The sequence below is a fragment of the Orcinus orca genome, chromosome 17, assembly GCF_937001465.1.
Source record: "Orcinus orca chromosome 17, mOrcOrc1.1, whole genome shotgun sequence".
In the NCBI taxonomy this organism is placed as follows: Eukaryota; Metazoa; Chordata; class Mammalia; order Artiodactyla; family Delphinidae; genus Orcinus; species Orcinus orca.
In genome coordinates, this window is record NC_064575.1 from 75,764,326 (window position 1) to 75,782,256 (window position 17,931).

A 17,931-nucleotide genomic window follows, 5' to 3' on the forward strand; every position below is an offset into this window, starting at 1 on the left:
AAATGCTAACAGCCATAAAAGGGGAAATTAACAGTAACACAATCAAAGTAGGGGACTTTAACACCCCACTTTCACCAATGGACAGATCGTCCAAAATGAAAATAAATAAGGAAACACAAGTTTTAAATGATGCATTAAACAAGATGGACTTAATTGATATTTATAGGACATTCCACCCAAACACAATAGAATACATTTTCTTCTCAAGTGCTCATGGAATATTCTCCAGTATAGATCATACCTTGGGTTACAAATCAAGCCTTGGTAAATTTAAGAAAATTGAAATCCTATCAAGTATCTTTTCTGACCACAAAGCTATAAGACTAGATATCAATTACAGGGGAAAAAAATACAAACACATGGAGGCTAAACAATACACTACTAAATAACCAAGAGAACACTGAAGAAATCAAAGAGGAAATCAAAAAATACCTAGAAACATATGACAATGAAACACGACCCAAAACCTGTGGGATGCAGCAAAAGCAGTTCTAAGAGGGAAGTTTATAGCAATACAATCCTACCTCAAGAAACAAGAAAAATCTCAAATAAACAATCTAACCTTACACCTAAAGCAATTAGAGAAAGAATAACAAAATAATCCAAAGTTAGCAGAAGGAAAGAAATCATAAACATCAGATCAGACATAAATGAAAAAGAAATGAAGGAAATGATAGCAAAGATCAATAAAACTAAAAGATCGTTCTTTGAGAAGATAAACAAAATTGATAAACCATTAGCCAGACTCATCAAGAAAAAAACAGAAAAGACTCAAATCAGTGGAATTAGAAATGAAAAACGAGAAGTAACAACTGACTCTACAGAAATACGAAGGATCATGAGAGATTACTACAAACAACTATACACCAAAAAAATGGACAACCTGGAGGAAATGGACAAATTCTTAGAAAACCATACCTTCTGAGACTGAACCAGGAAAAAATAGAAAATAGAAAATATAAACAGACCAATCACAGGCACTGAAATTGAAACTGTGATTAAAAATCTTCCAACAAACAAAAGCCCAGGACCAGATGGCTTCACAGGCAAATTCTGTCAAACGTTTAGAAAAGGGCTAACACCTATCCTTCTCAAACTCTTCCAATATATAGCGGAGGGAGGAACACTCCCAAACTCATTCTATGAGGCCACCATCACCCTGAAACCAAAATCAGAAAAAGATGTCACAAAAAAAGAAAACTACAGGACAATATCACTGATGAATATAGATGCAAAAATCCTCAACACAATACTAGCAAACAGAATCTGACACCACATTAAGAGGACCATACACCACGATCAAGTGGGGTTAATCCCAGGAATGCAAGGATTCTTCAATGTATGCAAATCAATGTGATACACTATATTAACAAATTGAGGATAAAAATCATATGCTCATCTCAATAGATGCAGAAAAAGCTTTTGACAAAATTCAACACCCATTTATGTTAAAAACCCTCCAGAAAGTAGGCATAGAGGAAACTTACCTCAACTAATAAAGGCCATATATGACAAACCCACAGCCAACATTGTTCTCAATGGTGAAAAACTGAAACCTTTTCCTCTAAGATCAGGAACAAGACAAGGTTTTCCACTCTCACCACTATTATTCAACATAGTTTTGGAACTTTTAGCCACAGCAATCAGAGACAAAAAAGAAATAAAAGGAATCCAAATTGGAAAAGAAGAAGTAAAGCTGTCACTGTTTGCAGATGACATGACATTATACACAGAGAATCCTAAAGATACTACAAGAAAACTACTAGAGCTAATCAATGAATTTGGTAAAGTAGCAGGATACAAAATTAATGCACAGAAATCTCTGGCATTCCTATACACTAGTGATCCAAAATCTGAAAGTGAAATCAAGAAAACACTCCCATTTACCATTGCAACTAAAACAATAAAATACCTAGGAATAAACCTACCTAAGGAGACAAAAGACCTGTATACAGAAAATTATAAGACACTGATGAAAGAAATTATAGATGATACAAACAAATGGAGAGATATACCATTTTCTTGGATTGGAAGAATCAATATTGTGAAAATGACTATACTACCCAAAGCAATCTACAGATTCAATGTAATTGCTATCAAACTACCACTGGCATTTTTCACAGAACTAGAACAAAAAATTTCACAATTTGTATGGAAACACAAAGGACCCCAAATAGCAAAAGCAATCTTGAGAACGAAAAATGGAGCTGGAGGAATCAGGCTCCCTGACTTCAGATTATACTACAAAGCTGCAGTAATCAAGACAGTATGGTACTGACACAAAAAGAGAAATATCCATCAATGGAACAGAGATAAACCCACGCACATATGGTCACCTTATCTTTGATAAAGGAGGCAAGAATATACAATGGAAAAAAGACAGCCTCTTCAATAAGTGGTGCTTGGAAAACTGGACAGCTACATGTAAAAGAATGAAATTAGAACACTCCCCTAATACCATATACAAAAATAAACTCAAAATGGATTAAAGACCTAAATGTAAGGCCAGACACTGTAAAACTCTTAGAGGAAAACATAGGCAGAGCACTCTATGACATAAATCACATCAAGATCCATTTTGACCCACCTCCTAGAGAAATGGAAATAAAAACAAAAATAAACAAATGGGACTTAATGAAACTTAAAAGCTTTTGCACAGCACAGGAAACCATAAACAAGATGAAAAGATAACCTTCAGAATGTGAGAAAATATTTGCAAACAAAGCAACTGACAAAGGTTTAATCTCCAAAGTTTAAGCTTTAACAAAGTAAAGAGTTAAAGGTCCCAGACAACAGTACCAGGAGGTAAGAAGTTGAATGTGGGTATGGAAGTGGGTTTCTTAATAAAGTTTTTGAAATGGAAGAATACTGTTATAGGTTGAATGGTATCTTGTTAAAATTCATACATTGAAGTCCTATTCCCTAGTACCTCAGAATGTGGTCTTGTTTGAAACTAGGGTCATGGTACATATTAGATATAATTAGTTAAGAGAAGGTCATATTGCAATAGGGTGGGCCTCTAATACAATATGACTGGTGTCCGTATAAAAAGGGGAAATTTGGACAAAGAGACATGCATAGAGGAGAGACAGAGGAGACACAGGGAGAAGCCAGCCATCTACAAGCCAAGGAGAGAACCCTGGAACAGATCCTTCCTTCACAGCCCTCAGAAGAAACCAATCCTGCCAACTCTTGGATTTTGAACTTCCGGCCTCCAGAATTGTGAGGCAATACATTTCTCTTGTTTAAGCTGCTCAGTTTGTGGTACTTTGTTATGGCAGCCCTAGAAAACCAATACGATGTCAAGGAATTATGAGGTTAGGTTTTGGATGGTTGATCCATGAGACTGCCTCTAGTGGATACCATTGGTACTTCACCCTTATTCCCTTGGATGCCTTCTACTGTTTCACCAAGCTCTGCCCCACTTCCTCCCCACTTTATTGGGCTTTATCTTCCTTCTGGAGGATAGCCCTCAGGCTACAGGAGCAGCTTTGCCCTCACCTGCAGACTGTGGGAGTTTAGAATCTCCATCCCTATACCCAGTGGTCCTAGACCAATGGCTGAAGGGTGAGGGTGGAGGAACAGCCAGCTTTCTGGGCTCTGAGGTGGAATCTCCACTACAGAGGTCTCCAGCAGGATAAGGATGAAACTCCCTTCCACAGGACTTCATCTGACATCTCCCTCTTAGACTGCTTCCCCATTTTTTTTTTCCACCAGATTCTCCTGGAAGTACTTCTTTCATAAATCACTTGCATCTGAATCCTCATCTCAGGATCCGCTTCAGAGGACCCCAGCCTAGGATAATGTTGACTCTTCACCCAGCACCTAAAATGACTAAAGTTGGAGTAGGTAGTAAGGCTGTGATTTCTCCACGAATACAGGAAATGAGATTAGTAAATGCCAGCTAGGGTGACAGTTGAAAGGCAGTATGGACAGATAGCATGTTCCTTAGAAGACAGTATTGGCACAGGGATGAAATAAATAACATGAGGAGGTCACAAAAGGGACCTAGGAAAATGTCAACACAACATCTATATCCTTGGCACACAGGGAGTCACATGTTATTAAGAATAACATGAGCATACTTATAATTATGATGCAACATAAGTCACAGCAGATAGATTGAATAGTTCACACACCTTGATTCTTAGCATGTTGTTTTACATCTTCTCGTTGTGCTCCAAGAGTTAAGGCAACATGTGTAACTTGTATCAAGGAAGTGACTTTTTCACCTGCAGAATTTGGCTCTGTGTTAGTGAAATGTTTTGGAATTTAAAGTGAAATTTTCCCTTTCTTTAAAATGTCTAAATGCTGTGTTGATAAATGTCACAGACAATAACGAATGTGCTGGAATGTGCTGAGGATAATGGGAGTTACTTTCTCGTTCACCTGAACCATGACTTCTGCATTTAGCAAGAATAATGAATGTAATTTAATACAGCACCTTTGTAGGGAAGTGACTCAAAACACTTTTCAAAGAGAATATTAAAATGCTGAATTATGCAATAAAGACATAGATTTAAGCAGATAATAATAGATCACCTAGTTACAAAAGCACACAATGTAGCAGAGGGTACATTTATTTAAATATGCATTATATTGTTATTAGGTAGAAGAATGAGCATAGAAAGAGAAGTCGATATGGAATAAGGAAAAAAAATGTCATATAGAGATTAAACAGCAATTTTAATGAATAGAGCCAGCACTACATACTGCAAAGGGCATGAAATCTAGACTCAGATGGAACATAATTTGATCTACCATGGGTGATCTTGGTGGCTTTAAACAGTCAGTTAACCTATTTGAGATTTAATCTCCCTACATATGTAAAATGAACTAATATTACCTGCTTTTTAGGGTTTTTAATGGGGAATTAATGAGATAATACATATTTTAGCAGGTGCTCAATAAAAGATAGCTTTTTAACATATTATCCTTACTATCAATGAGATGTAATAACTTTAGCCACCTTTTACTTATTCATAAGGTCCTGCTACACACTTTAACATATATCAGTGACATGCCACTATATGTTAGGTTTTGAATGGTTGATCCACGAGACTGCCTCTAGTGGATATTACTGGTACTTCACTCTTATTCCCTTAGATGCCTTCTACTGTTTCATCAAGCTCTGCCCCACTTCCTCCCCACTTTATTGGGCTTTGTCTTCCTTCTGGAGGATAGCCCTCAGGCTACAGGAGCAGCTTTGCCCTCACCTGCAGACTGTGGGAGTTTAGAATCTCCATCCCTATACCCAGTGGTAATTCCTTAACTATCCCATCGCTCTCTATTTCATGGAATATAGTCATAAATCATATATAGCACTTGAAGAAAAAAATTGAAATTCATCTAGTTTAACCATTTTATTTAATACGTAAAGGAATTGAGGCTCAATGAGGTGAAATGATTTGTTTGTAATCATACCTAATTGTAGCTACTATTTTGTTCCAGGGACTCTGCCCTGCACTTTATATGCATTACTATATCAGATTCTTATGACAAGTTTATGAAGGAGGTGTTCTTATTTATCCCTGAAGAAAGTGAGGCACAGAAAGAGGAAGTCATTTGCCTAAAATTACACAGCTGTCCAGATGGCATAGCTGGTTTTCAACCTAGGTCCAGCTGACTCCTCAGCAGGTGTTTTCTGAGTCCCTACTTTCCTTCCACCTCCCCACCTGCGTATTCCTACTGAGCTTGCATGGAGCCAGGAAGCAGCTCAGGCCTTACTTTACTGGTAGTTATGCAAACAGGTTGCCACTAACTACTGTCATTTCTCCTTTGCTAGAGATTTTCTGTGTCCCTGTGGGAAAACAAAAAAACTACTATATATTGTTGATTTTGTTTTTAACATCAAACAGAAGGTGAGACTTAAAATGCATTTTCAGATAATCCATATTTTATGAGAAGTGTTTGCTGGTCCACTGGCCATAGGACACAAATTCATACAAAAAAAGATTACTCTGTTGAATTTTTATAAGTCACTGTGGCTGCATAGTTTTTGGTTTGGTTTTGTTTTGTTTGGCTATGCAGTTTTTTGAATACAGGACAAAGGTAAACTATCAGCTACTTTGTTTTTATTCATCTTATTGAAGTAGAGTTGATTTACAATATTGTATTAATTTCAATTGTACTACAAAGTGATTTGGTTTTTTATATATATATATATATCTATATATATAATCTTTTTTTTGATTCTTTTCCACTCTGGGTTATTACAAGATATTGAATCTAGTTCCTTGTGCTATATACGACATCCTTGTTTTTCAAATATCAGTTACTTTGAAATGACAACTAAGGAAATGATGGTTGAGAACACAGAACTTTCACATCAGGACGCCAGCATGACTTTCTAAGCCTGCAAGATCCTTGGCAGTAGCCTTGTCTAGTAAATCAGCGTGTCAAAAGCAACAGTAACCCTTCCCACGGAACAGGAATAAAACCACTGAACTCTCCAAGGTGGACTTGGAACAGAAGTCTCCAAGACAACCTTGATACCTCTCATTCCTTTCTCACTCATTGAGGGCAAGTACAAGGGGTGATGGAATTCCTTCAACCTAATCAAGAGGCTCACTAATCCAGAACGACCCTAGAGGACCCAGATAAGAGAGTGAATTAATTGCCCATTGTAAATATCAGTATCCTTTGGCCAAGCCACCAACCGTTATTCTCTGATGTAACATGAAAAATTTTTACTTGGACTGGAACCCAGGAAGCAAATTAAAAAAATGTAATAGTTCATTTTAGCTTCCTGACAACAATCAGGGTAGGAGGATTTGCTACCAGAAATCCAAGGGAAACCAGATCAACGGTGGGATGTTTTCGATTTCATAGACTTCAGAGATGAAAGGCAACTTATACATCAGCCTGTCCAACTACCTTGTTTTACCCAGGAGAAAACATGGACCCAAGAGGCAAGACAACTTGTTCAAGGGCACACAGCTAGTTATATTGCAGAATTGGGTCTAGTGGCTGGTCTCCTTGTTCTTTTTCATTCCTTTTTCCATAATATAACATGGCCTCTCTAATCATGAACTGTGGTCTGGCAGTCCATCATCCATCATGTGTGTATTGAGCACTTACTATGTGCTTATCTATGTTTCCAGGACTCTAGGAAAAAAACTGAATTAAGTAAATGATAAAGAGCATTATTAGTGTATACTGTCGCATTTAATCCTCACAATGGCACTGAGACCCTACTATCAGTGAGGAAACCAAAACTTGTTTACATTCACACAGCTAAGAGCAAAGATGTGATTCAAACTGAAGCTGTTTGACCGTATATTCTAGGCTTATGACCCTCTATCGTTTTGCCTTTCACATTCCAGATGTTTTCCTCTTCAACTCGTGTACCCCCTGACTTATTTCCACAGGGCCTTTTTCTAATCCAGTTGTCAGGGATGAACCATGATCTGGGAGCTTACAAAACTCCTGACCTCAAGAAGCTGACATTCTTGGGGGCCACAGACCAAAGACCATAAATAAATACATGTGCAATATTTATCAATTTGGGATAAGGGCTACGAAAGAAAATGAAGGAGTGAAAAGAAGAATCAGATTGACAAGAGGGGTGCTATTTGAGATATGGTAGTCAGGGAAGGCCCCTCTGAGGAGGGAGCTTCTGAGCAGTAGCTGAAAACGGCAAGGTGCAGGGGTGGATATGGTCACACAGGGAGATTTTGAGGAGACAACATAGTGTGTCAGTTAAGGGCACACACTCTTACACTGACGATCTACTGAACTGTTTATTGGCTACATGACTCAAGTAAGTTCACTCAAATTCTCTGAACATCCTCTAAAATAGTACTAATAATAGTACTCACTTCTAGGGCCATGTGAAAATTAATTGAAAACAATGTCTGATACACAATAAATATCGGCTTTCTTTCTCTCTCTCGAGTCTCTCTCTCTCTCTCTCTCTCTCTCTCTCTCTCGCTCTCGCTCTCTCTCTCTCTGGCTGTAAATGATATGCCCATCATAACTTCATATCATTGCCCTAGATGCTGTTTCCACGCTTTTAAAAAAAAGCAGACTTTTTTTAACCTTTTATCACTTCAATAAAATATTATGGGGAAGGCCAATAAAATAAAATAGATAAGAGGGAAGCTGTTCTGGTTGACCCGGGGGAGCAGAAGGCGGGCAAAACCTACTCAGCTCCACCCTTACATAACCCACCCCACGTGGTCCCGAGAAGGCCCTGAGCTTCAGAGAACACAGTTAATAACATTCCCATTTGACATAGCTCCTAACACAATGACTGGCACGAAATAGGGGCTGAACATGTAATTGTTAAAATAGTGGTGAAAACTGCAAGGCCTAGCCTCTCGGCTCTTTGACTTGTCTGAGTCAGGAGATTACTAGGCCATACCACACATAGCCATCCTCCTGGAGGAGGGTTCTGGGGTTGTTTATTTAGCTCAGGTTCAGTCACAAGTGTAGAACATTCTGTGGGTGTTACCGGAACTCGGTATCATGGTTCATCCCGACTCAGATCACTCCAGCTAAGGCTGCCAGTGACCTCCCCTGGGGGGATGGCTGGGATTCCCAGGCTCTAAGAGAGCAAATGGGCCTCCTGCTTCTCCTTCAGCCTAAGGGACAGCCCCTGTGGCGTCCTCATCCCCAAGAGCTGGAAGGGGCCCCAGCAGGTGCGTCTAGTGCCCCGTGAGGGAGACCACTCTGTGTTGTGGAGCCTGCTACTTTAGATTTCTAGAAATCTCTCCATCACCTGGAGGCCAAGTTATGTTTTTATCACTTTCGTGTGTCTTGCTTGTATGCTGCTGTGAATTTGGGTGTGGTTAGCCCAAATATGGGTCTGTTGTTGAGGGTTTATTGGTCTCTTGCCTGTTCACTTCACTTCACCGCAGCACTTTACCGAGCCCTCTTTTCTTCAGTTCCTGAACCTCACTTTCTTCAAGGAAAGAGACTCCTGTTTGTTGAAGACCCTTCTAGGTGGCAGCCAGAGGATAGGCATGTCCAACTTCAGAAACTTGTTTAATCCTCTCAACAGTCCTATGAGGAAGAACTTATCCTCTCTCTTTAGAAGAGAGTTCAGGGAGTGAGTGAATAAGAGAGAGTCATTTCAAACCCAAATCGGGCAGACTCAAAAGGGTCTTTTTTCCACTGTGCTGTGCTCTAATGATAAAATCCATCTAATTAAAAAAAAAAAGTCTGGTGTACAGTTTAATCCTCTATGAAACAGTCACATTTTTAAGACCTGAGGTTTACTTATCCAAATGTATTTTTAGATGGAATAATTTCAGGGACAGTGTATATGTATATGTGTATCTGTGTGTGGCAGAGAAGGTAAACAGAATATGTGGGAAATTAAGGATGGTGTTTTCCTAATCCTTTGAAGGACAGCGGTTTTCCTAATCCTTTGAAGGACAGTGGTTAAGAACATGGGTTGCAGACTAAGACAGACGGGTTTGGGGTGCCAACCAGGACACTTTGTTGTATGGCTTTGGGCAGAAAACTATCTCGATAAGTCTCAGTTTCTTTCAAAGAAATTGAAATTCTTTGTACTTTAGAGGGGGTGTTGTGAGGACTAAATAAGATGTTTATAAATTATTTAGCATATGCCTGGCACAAGAAAAGTGTTCAATAAATGTTAACCTCTAATAGTCTCTAAGTACATATACCTCATTTTAATCCTGTGAGGCTTCTATAAAGTAGTTATTACTAGCCCATTTTATGTGTGAACAGATTGAGTCTAAGGGAATTTGAAATCAATTGATCATGGTAACAGAGCTAATAAGTGGCAGAGTTGGGAAATGAACCCAGGCTTACCTAGCTACAAAACCTGTTTATTTCAATTAAATCACAGTGCCTTCTATGTTGAGTGAAATTCTGCTTTCCAGCAACTGGGAAGCAACATACTATAGTTTTCAAGGACATGACATAATGCTGCGAAAATTACTTGCAGTACCGAAAAACTTAGGTGAGATAATAAAAATAAAACACCTTGCATACTGGCATATAGTATTCACTTGTACTAAATTTCCACTGGTATTTCCATCACCAGGACAGACCCTGGTACAGAGCAGGTGTTCAATAAGTGATGGCTTAATAATTGATGGCATTCACTTTGAGTTTTGGAAGCAACACAGGTAAACTCTACCTCTACTCAAGCACTGTACAGATAGAAAAGGGTATTTATAACATCTTTTTCCAGTCTCTTCTCAAGGCTACCTATTGCCAGTTCCCTCACCTTCCTTCTGGCCATTTCTCACGTCTTTGAATGTAGGCCCCATAGAATGGCTGCCTGGGTCACTGTGGGAAAGCCCAAAGGAGAAAGTCACAGGTTTGACTCCCTCCTCCGCCCCCGGCCCGGGTCACCTAGCCTCATTTCCGTTTCCCAAACAAGACACACTTTATGAGACACTACTCTGATTTTCCCTTCTACTCTTAAGAAGAGAAAACTTTAAAGCACGGTTGAGGGAATTTAACCTGGGTGAATTGAAGCCCACTGGGTGGAAATATTTGATGAGCTTGTAACACTTAGATTAGAACCTGAGCACCATGCATTTGCAATGGGAAGTGGTTTTTTAGATCTCCCCAGAAGAGCTGCCTCATTGAAATCTTTGTTCTTAAAATGGTATTAACCTGCTTTTACTCTTCACCTCTAGTTCTCTTCTCTACCTGTTAACCCACAGTGTTCTTTCTCTTCTAATATTAGAAAATATGACATTGTGAATACGTGCAAGTGGCAAATCACATGAGGGTAACAAATTTCCCAAAGGAGGTGGGGCACTTTTACCCACACAATTTTAGCTCACCTGACAAGTGGTGGGGTGGCAGAGAGCTGGTACTCTACAAAGGTGTGGAGGGAAGCCCGGAAATGTTACCTGATTCCCTAGGACAGACAATTTGACTTGGATGTTCTCTAGGGCCTGGATCCCAGAGGAATCCAACATGCCCTTGATTATAGACTAAAATTCGTGGTTTCCATATCGAGAAAACTCTACTTTCTGGAATCTGGGATGCACAGCCCTCAGTGAGTAAATTGCTAAGGTCTTTTCATTTATTCACATACTCATTTAGCAAATTTCCTGGTGATACCAATTAGCATTTATGGAGGATATCTTCCCTCTGCTTTTGTTTACTGTTTGTTTTTGTTACACATCCAACGTTGTGCTGGTGTATTTTATTTTTTAATGAATTATTTTAATTCATCTGCATGACCCTTCTAAGAGGTGAGATTCGTATCATCATTTTTAGATGAGGAAACTGGAGCACGGAATATTTATTGCTCACTAGTACTCTTAATTGTGGGATTGTTGGAACTTACCAATATTCGTGTTCATTACCAAATTAATAAAAGAGCTAAAATCCAAGCCCATAAGGAACTCACAGTCTCCTGGATGACATAGCTAGCTAGCTAAATTAAAATAAGAGAGATGTACTTTGAGACTTAACTTTTAATAACATGAAAATCAAAGTAAAACAGTATAACCTCACACCAAGTATATATAAATAAGCTTTTTAAAAGGTACATAGGCAAAAGCTCAAAAGAAAGATAAATTTTTAATACTATAAATTAAGAAGAAACTCAGATTATCACAGTGGGAAATATCTGAGCTGACATTATGGCAACTTGAGAATGGATAATGGATACAGAATAGACTTGTATGGTTGATGGTTAAGGTTTGAATGTCCCCTATGTGATTAGGAAGATCAAAGCTTGAGCCTGAGTCCAGTACAGAGGTGAAACTTATATCTTGCAGATATAGGATCCTATAAGGGTTTTCACTTGTATTAACAGGGCCCTGAGTGTACAACAAATGTCTCTCGTAAGAAATCAAAACTTAAGGCTATACCACTTGAGGTTATAGGATCTGAGTTTACAGTTCCCATGTGGCATAGTAATCTCAGAGTTACCGATATAAAAATTAGTTCTAGATCCACAAACACACTGGATGTCACTCTTGAAGACAGTATAAAGCATCCACAACTTGGCCTGTGAGATTCCAACTGAGAAAGAATCCACCACCACTGAAGATGAACTCACAAACACCAATCATAAACCATTTGAGAAAAGATATATCATAAGGGCAAGACAGCAAACACAACCACTGGGGAGACAGCATACCAAGAATTCAATATAATAGAATAACCTGAGGACTATAAAATTTTTAAAAATTGAATATAATGAAGATAAGTAAAAAAGGAATTATGACAAAAGTGAAAGAAAGGTGTACTATGAACAAAAGGGCAGGTGCATTTTATAAAACACACACACACAACCATGCATATACACACAAAGAGAACTTCTCAATATGAACAATTATGGCTGTAGGGAAAAATTCAGTGGAAGGGTTAAACAGCAAATTAGATACAAAAGATGAAAGAATTAGTGAATATAGATCTGAAGAAATTACATTAAATGAGCTTCCACAAAAATAAAGAAATAGAAAATATAAAACAAGAGCTATTCTATGGAGTATAGAATAAGTTTGTCCAACATTCATCTAGAAAGTTATCCCAAAAAAAGAGAGTAAAGAGGAGAGGGGAAAGTAATATTTTATAGAAGTATCCCAACTAAAGAAAACTTTGAATCTTCAGAAAAAAGAAACACATTAAATTTTGAGGATATTAAAAAACCACAAACTTCAGTTAGACACATAGTGGAGAAATACCAAACATAGAGGAATGATTTTAAAAGCAAGTAGGGAGTAAACACAGTTACCTATGAATATCCAACAATTAGACTGGCACTAGCAATGGATGTTGGAAACCAGTGAAATCATATTTGCAAAGTGTTACAAGGATGAATAAGAGGAATGCAAAGAGCAATAATGAGCAAATGAATTGAGAATTATGTAGATGAATGTAAATGAGGCTTGACTGTAGAAAACAGAAAGATGATTACTAATTGAGGTGTTGCAAAAAGGATAGAATTAAAATATTAGTTATCAATACCATGAAAGATAAAAAGTGGTGCTAAAGAAATGCTTGTCGTTTGGGAGGGATAGGCAAATGTAAACTCTGACATTGCTAAATCAAAGTTAAGTGCGACGATGTTAAGGATAATCTCTAAAGAACTGCACAGATGTGAGAACTTTTAAGTCGGTGGAGCATGAATAGAAGTAGGAGTCAAGACAATCCCGCCTAGTTGAAAGAAGACAGGGAAGAAGGAAAAAGAAGAAAAAAGAAGGGAAGTTAGAAAGCACAAAGTAGTATGAATGGATGGAATACAGAGGCCAGGATTGGACTCATTCATAAATGGAGACTAGTCCATGAAAAATCAGCAGTAACGAATGGACCAGCCAATATATAGTACTAGAAAAATTGATCCTCCAAATTGCAATAAATAAGTACGTAAGTAAGTTAGGTTCTTACCTCACACCAACCACAAAAACAAATGCCAGGTGAACTAAAGGCCTAAAGGTGAGCAACAACGCTTTAAAACTTGTAAAAGAAAATATGAGGTTACTTTTTACTGTACTGGGTAGAAAAGGAGTTTTTTATTTTAAAAATAAGGCACAAAAAGACCAAACCACAAAGGAAAAGATTGATTAACTTTGAACACCTTGAAATTCAAAGCCTCTGCATAACAAATGGACCAACATTGAAATGGAATGACACAGACAGGTAAAAATTATTAGCAAAACATGTTGTTGGTACAAAAAACAAATACAGAGAGGAAAAACAACCTATTTATAGAATAGGCATTTTTTTAAAACTGGCAACTTATGAAAAAGGGGACAAGAATGGCCCATCAACAATTATATTCCATTCTTCATTTTTTTAACATTAATATAAATAAGTTTTAGGAAATATCAAGTGTCTGTGAGGATTGGAGAAATGGCAGCTGTCGTTTGCTGCTGGTTGGAGTTAGATCAGAAGCCATTTGTAAAGCAGTTTGGCAATAACCATAGATCTGAAGAGTGCACGCAATGCTTATCAGGTTTCTCCTCCCTTAGGCAGATTGTATATTTTAGGAGAACCACCCCTGGGTCTAGGGGTAGGGCATGTGGCTCAGTACTAAATTCTATGTATAGAAATGCATAGGTGGAAATTCTTCTATCTGCCCATAGAGCAGCTATAGGACTTAAGGGGATCCCATTATACCAAAGTCAGCACTTTTATTCAATGTATTCCTCCTTGCTTTCTGTAAACTAGGAAGCATGAATCCTGGGCAGACAATGGCAATCATTTTGGGACCACTAGGGGAAGAGCTTGCCAATGAGAGAGGCAATGCTGAGCAGCTGGTGCTGAGAAATGGAGAAAAAGCGATTCTTGGTCTTATCTTGTCACTATATGTAGCTTCCCCCAAAATTAGTTGTCTCTAGACTTCCATCATATGAACCAAAAAAACTGTCCTTTGCTATTTAAGTCATTTTGAGTTTTTATTTGTCCTTGTAACTACAACCAACAGCACCCTAAAACAAGCAGGATTTAACTAGACACAAGGAAAAAAGGTCATTAACCCAGACCAGTGGGATAAGAGGAATATTATGTTATACATGTATTTGGTCTGCTTTGAGTGTGTTCTTCCATACCACCCTGTACTTTCCAAGTTTATCCATTTTCACACTTAATTGTTACTGCTCCTTTCCTACGTAAAATGTAGGTGCCATGTCTATCTTGGCCACCATTGTATACAGAGAGCCCAGTCCAGTGCCAGGCACATGGTAGGGACTTTATAAAAATTTGCTGAATCAAAGTTGAACGAAAAGCACAAAGCAGAGCTGGTAGGCAGGATCCAAACCAATAGCTGGCATAATCCACATAGAGCAGAATTTACTGGGCATCATGTTTAGTTCACAGGCCAAGAGGCAGGTTGTGAGGAAAGTACCAAGTGCAAAGTACCAAGAGGAAAACCACAGCTTAAGAATGCCATAGGAGAAAAGAGCTTGCAAGTTCATTCACGCATTCATTTATTCCAAAAGAAATGGAGATCAGGACTTACGTATGATGGCTCACGTACTAGGTGCCAGGATCTATCCTAAAGACTTTTTTGCTTCTTTTCATCCTCATGACATGTGATGTGATGGAAACTATCACCTAGTAAGTGCTTAATTTATTGAGTAATAGTAGCTGGATACATTAGTAAATCCAAATCCTGTATTCTTTTTACCCATCAAGTTACTTCCCATGAAGATTGATTGGATGCCTCCCATGAGACAGCAAAGCCAAGAGCAATTGCCGAAGCAACGAGAATAATCCTGGCAGATGGTGCTCCATGGATTCGGAACACCTTTTTTCAAACCTGGATGTGCAGGATGCTTTAAAAGTCCCAGTGAACAAAGTTTACTCCTAACAAAGTTTAAATTAGGGAGAGAATGGTAAATCCAACGTATGTGGACAAAAGGAGACTTCTGCCTTGATTAATACAAAGAGTAAAGTTTTGCAAGATGGTAATAACAGACAAGGTCAGGACAGATGATGGACTCAATTAGAATATAAACTATTTATCTAATAGGAGCTAATAAATTTAATTTAAAAGGGGACTAGATATACCCAAAGAAGGAGGCTGTTCCACAGTCAGCTGCTTGAGAGTCTGTTCTGTGGCAGGAATGAGCAAGGAACCAATACAGCCTTAGGAGACTATGGAAGGAATGTACTAGAGTTAGCGACATTGCCACAGGCAATAGAACTTAATGGATAAGTGCGTGGATGGTAGAGTTAGACTTCTAGGTTATGATCCCATCTCCTCTACTCAGAGCAGCAGTGTAAATTTTGCAGAAGCCAACACAGAGGTCGGAACCGTAGTCATTGCTGTGAACAGTCTTTTCTACGACAAGAGAAGCACAGGCATGTGGACTGGAATTTGGGAGGAAGAGAGAAAGGGGCCAGTATTGAGAGCAAATAGGCCAAGGGATAGAACAATGGAGAAGAACAAAGGAAAGGACAATGTCTGAGAACAGAGGGAAGACGGCGTTTCTACAACAGGGAGCCAACAGAATCTAGCGTTACTGCGAGGTCCAAGGAATTGAGGCTTGAGGCAGGATCTGGGGTAACACAGAGGCGGTTCAGGTACCGTGATGGGGGCAGAGATCCAACTATAGATGGTTAGAGCTGGCCAATTTAAGCCAGGTGTGGTATTTTCCCCTTTGCCTGTGAATGACCCAATAATGGTCATAGATCAGTGAGACACAGAGAAAAGCCTTCTGGGAAATTTTTCTCATTCTTAAATAAGAACTCAAAAAGCGACATTTATTCCCCTTTTCTAATTTTGCACATTGTTCCATGAGGATGTGATGTCTGGAATTACAATAATCACCTGTGCTCATTAAGAGAAAAATACAAAAGCAAAAACTGAGACGCTGGAGATGGCAGGATCTCAAGGCTGGGGGGGTGGTCAATCCTGGAAGCATCCTACTGCCAGAAGTGCTTTAGGTAAGACAATGACATTTTCTTTTATTTATTTCATTGTTGATTGGTTCTTGGGCTGCCTATGTCAAACATATACTAACCAGTATTTTGGTTAGGACTAAATCAGTGAAGACGTAAGGATTGCAGGCCACGTAGTAGGTGATCAAGAATGTTATCATCGTCATAACCACTATCATCATCATCGTGGAATCATGGATCTACTGACCCCAGACCAGTACTTTCTACTTCATTGCCTCCCTGATCTCAACAGAAAATTAAAATCTCCTTTCAGACTATGACACGATGTGTTCCGAGGAGTGGGATGATAGCCTAAGAAGGACAACAAGAGTCTTGTCTCTTTTAGAAATTGAGGCTGTGACAGAGATTTGATTATTGATGGCACTGGGTTGTGTCTTTTAGATAATGAGATATTTGCAGGGTAAAGTGAAACCTTTGGATAACAGGTGCCCTATACAAATACGGGTGTTACTAAGTGGATAATATTTAACAAACACTCCCTCCTTATCACAAGTAATTCAAAGCAATAGCATAGGATATTACAGTCCCTGGCAAGCAGCAGGTGGGGAGAGTGTGGAATCCTTACATTATTTCTAGTAATCGATGAATAGGGAGAGGTGCAGAGCCTCTCACCATCCTGCTTCCTGCTTTCATTCAGGTTGTTCAGAAAGATGAATGTTGCTTTAAGAAAGATAATGCCAATGTAAAGACTGTCTTCATCCTCCTAGAACCCAATAAAGAGAATCAAATCAGGTACGTATGATGAAGACCTAGATGAAATGAGAGGCTATTTACTTGCCGTTGAATGACAACTAGAATGATAATAATAATAGCATCATGAAGAAGACGGAGTAAAAGAACAGGAACTTTTATTCCTCTGGTTTCCTCTTTATCTGTACGTTTCATATGTAATCTTTCTTTTTTAAATATATACTTTATTTATTTATTTATTTTGGCTGTGCTGCACAGCTTGTGGGATCTTCGTTCCCCGACCAGGGATCGAACCTGTGCCCCCTGCAGTGGAAGTGTGGAGCCCTAACTACTGGACCACCAGGGAATTCCCTATAATCTCTCTTTAAGTTTGATGTTCCAACAAGCCAGTGAAGTAGCCTCATTATCCACATTTAACAGATGAGGAAACTGCTGCTCAGAGAAGTTGACTTATGTATCTGGGATCACAACCAAAAAGTACAGATGAAGGACTTAAAATCAGGTCCCTGAGTCCAAACACCATGTTGCTTTTGCTTAACCACATTGCCTTTCATTTCTTTCTCTCAGGGATGAGACTCTTGGGTGGTCAGAACTTAAGACTCGCAAATGACCTTCGTCCTACCCTTGGACATGTAAGCAGGTGCCTCCGTGAAGAGCTATGTTGTGTAGGATCCCAGAAGACCTGGCTCAGAGTTCTGACTAAATACTGTAAATGCTTTGTGATCTAGGGAAAGCATCTCTCTCTTAGCTTCTCTTTCTTTAGTTTTAAAAGCAAAGAGCCCTTACTAGATTGTCTCAGATTTATATTATAGTGTAATGATTTTCTTCTCTTCTGTTTTGTTTTATAATTGACCTCTATTTAAAAAAAAAAAAAGAAAGAAACTAACA

The 17,931-nt window shown here is 38.7% G+C and overlaps 1 long non-coding RNA gene across 1 annotated transcript in view; it reads right to left on the reverse strand.

Annotated features, from left to right (window-relative positions):
- The window catches only part of LOC117199655 (uncharacterized), a 107,357-nt gene that overhangs the window by 65,064 nt on the left and 24,362 nt on the right, over positions 1-17,931 (reverse strand). The gene's annotated exons all lie outside the window — the stretch shown is intronic.